We start from the raw sequence: 5,642 nt of genomic DNA, 5'->3' as shown, positions 1-5,642 counted from the left end.
TGCCCAGGTGCTGCGGGTGCTGTGGCCGGTGAGTGCTCCCAGCGTTCTGGCCTCCAGCTGAGTGGACACGCCGCAGGCGCCGGGGGTGAGTGGACGAGGCTGGAGCCGTGTTTCTGTGTGTCTTGGCCAATGTTTATTTTGTGGCATCAGCACTGAGGGGAGGGATCGTAGCTCTGTTGCCTTGAGGGAAAGATACAGGGTGGGTTTTTGTTCATACCTCCAGCCTGTAAAAGGATCGTGGTTTTGGAAGTGATCTCATTTTTTGTCGTTGTGTTCTGTTTCTTGCAGTGCTTTGGGACTCTTCTTTCACCCTTCAGCTTCATTATGGAATACATCGAGGTCCTCCTGCTGCCCAGTCTCTGGCCTCAGCAGACTCCAGTGTGACCGGGGTGCTTTCCACCATGGTTCGATTTCGCTGCTCTCACCAGCCTCGCCCCCGCTGTCTAGCGCAGCCCTAGACGTGGGGGGCAAGGATGAAAGCTGTGCCGGTCCAACTGGTGTCTTTGACAGGCTTCCATGTTGGTAAAGGTGCTTAACATGAGTTTCTTCTTTGGCCTTAGTCTGTAATCATCTAAGAAAATAGTTTTTTGTTGAGCAATACCGTATTGCTCTCTCAATCACTTGTAGGACTGGAAGCTAATACTTCCTCTGTAAAAAGGAGAGGACACACACTGAGCAGATGTTTGGAATATTGGCGCTTCCTTCTCAGCTGCAGATACACCAGATAATTGGCTTAGATTTAATTTTATAAGCCTTTTTCAAAATATTTGTTAACAGCAAAGTATGGTTTTGCTTTCTTTATTAAAAGGTTGCTTTGTAACACGTTGAATTTGTTGACTTCTTAAGCGTCTGTTTAATATAGATTATAGTGTGCAGCAAAGATTTTCTTCTGTATCCTATAAGCTTGCATTACACAAGGAAATTGGAGTATAAGCTCCTCTATTTCATATTGTTATTTCTTTAGATTTAATTGTGCATCTTTTATCTTTCCAAACCACTTTGCCTTGAAGAAACAAGAGGGTTTCTGAAACTGCCAAAAGTGGTTGTGGTATCTGCATGGGAGTCTTGGGGAGACGTGAACTTTCAAGTGTTGGTCCAAAGTACTGTCATTGTTGATCTCAAGACTTGAAGAGAACTGAGATGTGGAGCACTCTTCAAAGGAATTGCTTCATGTACAGACCAGCCACAAGGGTTTGTTTACTGCAAAGGTGAAAAGATGGCTGTGGCAGCCAAGTGGTTTGAGGTAATTGGTGTGACCTCCATTTCCACTCTCCCCCATTAGAGAAAACGTCGTCTTCACGCCGGGGTCTGCTGCTCGCTGCTGAGGAAGCAGAGGCATGTTAGCCAAGGCTCCTTCAAAGCGAAATGATAAAAACAGCACAGGCTTGTGGAGAAATGCTAATTCTGAGCACGTGAAAAGTTGTCCGTCATCTTCCCTTTTACAGATAAACACATACACTTACCCGTAACGACTAGGGAGATTCTACGTGTTTAATCTTCACTGATCTTTGTGAAGGATTGAGGTAAGCTGTGACGTTGATGGCTTCTTTCAAAGGTGGTGTAAATTATTCTAGTTACTGAATCCTGGATGGAAGAAGCTTGCTGCAGCCTGTTCTCTTCTCTGAAATAATACCTAAATCAATCGATTACAGCTCAATTTGAATTGACCTATAATCAATCTTGATGCAGAAGACTGAAGGATTTTTTTTTTTCCTTTTTCAAATCCTGTGCCTTATGAATAAAGTACTGTGAAGCGGACAGTCACCTGTGCATCTCATCACTGCAGCTTATTGGTGACTGGCGGGGAGGAGACATGCGCGTTTAGGTAGAAATACCATTGTTACTCTCCACTGCATGTTTCTGTTGACTGGGCTTTAATCCAAGTTAAATACTTGAATTCGCCGAGGAATTCAAGAGGGCAGCCCTACAGAAAGGTAGTACCAAATTTTTGGAGTTGCCTAACTACTAGTAGGTAATTTTCTCAACTTTCTTTCCAGTTGCGTGTTCGCCACTGGGGCTGTTTCGCACTGTGGAATCATTGTGGTGATTAATAGGTATGTTGTGTTCATGCAGTTTCACTTCTCGCTCCGCAGGGGCCCATAAGGTAACCAACCTAATGCTTTTTAAAGTTGAACATTTTCCAGCGTTTGTGTGGGGTTATAAATGAAGCGCTGCTGCCCATGTATCATCCCAAGAGCTGCTTTCTCTCACTGTCCTCCCCTGACAGAACAGTAACAGAGGGGATGGGCTCGTGCTGACAGTCTGCCTGGCAGCAGGCTGCGTAATGACCGTCTCCCTACTCTAGAAGTGCCAGTAACTCCTGAGGAAGGAGGAGCTCTCTGTGACTTCCCGGCGGGATTGTCCGTGCTTTGTAGGAACTTGCCTTTGCCACTTAGGAGCAGGGACTCGCCACCTATTACCATAGTAATGCCATCTCAGCCCACACGCGATTAAGCTGCATACATGTGTGTATATATATATATTTATAAAAAACAATTATGGCTTACGACAGGTAAGCGCTGATTGTTGCCGTTTCCCTGAGACGTGCACTAGGGTGACCTTACAGCCACTGGGCTGGCAAAAGCCTTCCCGGGCGGCTGTATCGATGGTAGTGACTTCCCAAAAGTCCATTTCCTTCAGAGCAGCCAGTGAAAGTCAAGGAACTTGAACAGCAGCATTTATTTATGTACCTGATGCTAATGTGTATTTGTAAAACAGGGTAATTACAGTCTTTGGTGCATTTAGGCAGGATTTGAGGGTGGGGTGGGTTTCGTTTGATGGGTTTTTCAGTGCCTCACCGTGCTATGACAGATCGGTTTCTGATCGGAATGTCCAGGCAGAGGAACGCTGCCTTTCTTCCTGCCAACCTCTTACTTTTCCAGAAGTGATCGCCAAAAAGGGCAGACAGGGAAGGAAAGAGGGCAGTCTTGTCACAGAGAGCAGCGCTATTGTCTGCGAGGCAGTTAGGCAGCTAAATCCATGTGTGAATTTGCCCTGTCTTACCACTGATCGTAATGAAAAGCGTCTAGAAGACGTTTGTGGATCAGGACTTTCATTGCACATGCATCTGGAGAGCTCACGCGAGCATGATTTGTCATCCTGTTGTTGAAACAGAACTTTCTCATGTTGGCTGACTTCAAATGAAGTATTTGAAAGGTAATACCTAAATGCTGTTGGCTGTTTGCTGTCATTTAGACACACTAATCCTGTGAGCCCGACGCATGTCCATCAGGTCTGCTCCTCCTGTATTCCTGCTTTAGCTGGGGAATTGCTGAGTTTGGAGGAGCCAGTGCCAGGGCTTCAGGCTGTGATGGCCCCTTCCCACCAGCCGGGATGTTCCGATGTGGTGGGGGCTCGGAGGTGGCCAATGCTGGTCCCCAGGGAAGGACAGGAGCACACGTGTCTCAGAGCCCCCACCAGCCCCGGCTCCTGCAGGGTCACCTCCTCCAGAGGGGGTGGTTTGTACCCAACGGCTTCCAAGGGGGAAAACTTCCCACTGGTATAGGCGCTATTACACTAATAAAACTCTTCAAGCAGCGGTGAGGAAGGTCAGACTAATAAATATTTCTGGGTAACAGGGCCTGCTCGAGGAACTCCAGTTCATGGGGGCTTATAAACCACGTGGGAGTTATCCTCGAGGCAATGAGCCCCCTCGCAGTTATTTACCATGCTGTGAGCCCCACGTCCTTTGAAACTGGGCATAGATGAGTGCGTTCCTGGCTATTGTGCGCGTGTCTGTGCGGCAGCAGGACTTCTCGTGCCCTCAGCAGCCCCGCTCACCCAGGGTACGGTGACAGATTCCGTGGGGAGGGACACCCTCAGCCCTGGCTGCCGCACCGCGGCGGTTCTCGGTCCGGTTTGTCGCCGCCGGTTCCCTCCGCAGCTCCTGCGGTGCGGGGCAGGGTTGTTTATTCCCTGCTCCTCGTCCTGGAATTGTTGTGAGGGTGCCAAGGCTCGGAGATCCATGACTCTGAGCAAGGAGGGTTTAAAGGTCATAGTCAAGACCATTAATAACAAGGTGCAAACGGCTGGTTTATATGTAATGTGAAGCTTTTTACTTATTTCATTTTTGCACTTTGGGGGCTCTGTTTGCTTATGGAGCACTTGGTGTCTGGTACCTATTTAGGCTGAGAGCAGGCAATTGGGTTCCTTCAGGCCTTCGGAGGAATGCAGAAAATTGTTCTCTGGTGTTGTAATTCTGCTGGGATAACTGGAGCTTATTTGTCTCACTACTTATTAAATGCATACTTGTCTTGAGGTCCTCTTTTTTTCTGAGAAACATTGGGTGAATCCCAAGGACCACAAGTGAGAGGAAGATTCCAGGGGGAGGGGGAGAGAAGTGCCTGCACCTCTGCGAGCTGCATCATCCGCCACCGGTGCCAGCAGGATGAAGAGGTTAAATATGAGAGCAAACTCCCTTAGAGAAAAGGAGCCGTGTGTACGGGGCTCGTACGGACATAAATTAATGTTGCCCTTCCCCTGCCCGAGAGGACCGGCTGCGGGGAGCTGCACCTCCCTGCTCCTGACGGATGGGGTGTGTGGCCGGAGCCACGGGGGGCTGCGCCGGGGCACGGGGTGGGCCCAGCTGTGGAGCAGGGACCAGATGTGCCCCGGTGCCGAGTCCTTAGCAAGGACAGCGTTGGTGGCAAGGGCGGGGAGAGCAGGGGGGCTCGTGCTCTGCCAGCCTCTGGGCAGTAGCCGGCTTGCGCTGTTTTGCTGAGGAGGACAGACTCGCTCCTCCGTTCTCACTCCTGCCGTTAAGGCTGTACGGCGGCGTGGGTGACGTATGAGCTATTCCGATCTTCTGCTCGTGGGTCATAAACCTAAACATGAGGTTACGCTGATGGTAGCAATCATAGCGGGCTTCTCTGGACTGTCTTCTGTGGTCTGAATTCCCCCAACTTGTGACAAATGTGGATAGAGAGGAACAGCAGCTTCGGTCCCCAGCCCCATGGTCCCCTGGCTCCCTCCCTCCCTGCGCCCCCCAGGCGGGGTGTGCTCTGCCTGCCCCGGCCCCTAGCACTGCAGGGGAAGAGGGCAACCAGGGATGCCAATCATGTGCTTGGAATTTTCCTCATTTCCAGCTTCAACTGCTGTATTGTGCTTTCCAGTAGACTCTGGTGAGTCTGGTCATCGGGGAAAGCCGGATAACACACCCGCGCTCGTTGCATCAGCGGGGCTGCATCCACCCAGGGGAGTACGTGTCTCCACTGGCCATCTTCTTTGGTTATTTCTGGCCAGTGACATTTTCCTTTGACTCTGGATGCACGGAATTGTGCAATCACAGCGTGGCCTCATCAGCTCGGACCCTTCTCTTAAGAACCTCTTGATTTCTGTTCTAATTTGGCCGTAGGCTGTCACCAGTGACAGCGCTGTGACCCAGTGGGTGACTGGTGCGTTCTCCCGTGTTGACTCACAGCTGAGGCTCCAGTGTAGTAACAGCCCCCCCAGCCCACCCCGGGAAAGCTCTGGTCTTGACCGGTTATGCAAATTTAGTGAAAATGCCCCAATAGGTCTGTCCCCGAGAGCTGGACCTGTGACAGCAGATGCCCCCCCTGGGCTGGAGCAAAGCCTTTGGAAGGGCCCAGGGCAGCGAGAGGGGCTGCGGCGGAGCAGTGTGTGCCCCTGGCGTTGCTGGGACT

This window comes from Rissa tridactyla, chromosome 21 (genome assembly GCF_028500815.1).
Source record: "Rissa tridactyla isolate bRisTri1 chromosome 21, bRisTri1.patW.cur.20221130, whole genome shotgun sequence".
Classification (NCBI taxonomy): Eukaryota; Metazoa; Chordata; class Aves; order Charadriiformes; family Laridae; genus Rissa; species Rissa tridactyla.
The sequence above is the reverse complement of the archived record's forward strand: the minus strand, read 5'-3'. Positions refer to the sequence as shown.